We start from the raw sequence: 1,401 nt of genomic DNA, 5'->3' as shown, positions 1-1,401 counted from the left end.
TTATTTTGACAATGATAAAAATAAAGAGAAGCGTGACTATGAAATACAGAGAGAGGATCACCCATGGCGACACAGTCAGTCATTACTAAGTCCCTCTGGTAACTTCCAGGCTTCAGCCAACATAATTGACAGAGTTCAACAGAGAAAACAAGCAAAAGCTGGACGTTGCCAAGCCTAGGACTACAGCACAAAGGCTGGTTTCTTGCAGCAAGCTATGGACCCATGATAGGAAAGACCCTGAATATWACAGTACTGTGGTTTCATCCTGCACTTGGTTTAGTCCATTGCCCTAACAAGAACTCCCCCCCATTGGAAATTCCCAAACATACCCTGTTGCAGCCCTCTCTCCAGTTGCAACTCCCTCTGAATGAGGTTCAGAATCCTACACAGAAGCAAACTCTTGAACTTCTGGTGCCTTTTGCAAGATCTAAATCAGCAACTACCGAGCTAAACAGTGGACTTGCATCATTGGGTATCAAGCAGACACTGCTTTGGCTCCTCTTCTAGCAGCATTCAGGAAGCGTTAACAGGGATAAATGATGGACATGCAATCGCTAAAAAAATTCAGAGAAATAATCTAGACAATTTATTAATAAAACAGACTGCATTGCAGTTGTACCAGAGACTAGTACAAGTGCTGGGGTGGAGACCACATCTCTGCCTTGCCAACACCTGCTAGGGCACATGTTTCTTTGCTTGACCTCATCTCCTTTACTGAGAAACACTGCCTTATGAAGCAAGTCTGCAAAGCACAGAGATCCACCAGTCAGAACATGACCCTCACACCTGCAGAGTCTCTGCTCTACTCCACCCCAGGCTTCCCATACCTGGAGGATGTTGTTCTGCCTCAGTTTTCCACCTCTTTCCAAAAAGCTGGGAGTAGGGGCTTCCCCTCCCTCACAGATATCCGATGACCCATGCAACACTGAAAATACCTTAAGCGTACACTGTACAGGTATGTAATGGGAACACTGAGAAACAATTGCATTCTATTTTATTCAGACTCAGCAGCTCTCCAAAGCATTTTTACAAGACTCAGTCTAATGATCAAACCACCTCTTGGTACAGGCGCAAACTCCCAGTCTGGATCCAACTTGCATTAAAGATTTTGATGGAAATTAAATAAACCACAAACACACAAAGAGGGCTKAACCCACCCAAACCAGCTACTACTGTTCCACAAGGCGGTTATAAAAACACAGCAGCCTCAAGACCCTAGTATAATCCCACGCTCCTGACCGCAGCACGGTCACGTTTCACCTTTCTTCACTCACTACTGCCCTGCTACTGATGCTAGCCTGCTCCTGGCTGCAAGCGGCCCGGGCAGCACCGCCGCCAGCGCGGAGCTCGTCCCCGCGCCCACTCACCGTCCGCAGGCGGGGCGGCCCCGGCGCCACCGGG

Source organism: Apteryx rowi, unplaced genomic scaffold (genome assembly GCF_003343035.1).
Source record: "Apteryx rowi isolate R43461 unplaced genomic scaffold, aptRow1 scaffold_57, whole genome shotgun sequence".
Lineage (NCBI taxonomy): Eukaryota > Metazoa > Chordata > Aves > Apterygiformes > Apterygidae > Apteryx > Apteryx rowi.
The sequence above is the reverse complement of the archived record's forward strand: the minus strand, read 5'-3'. Positions refer to the sequence as shown.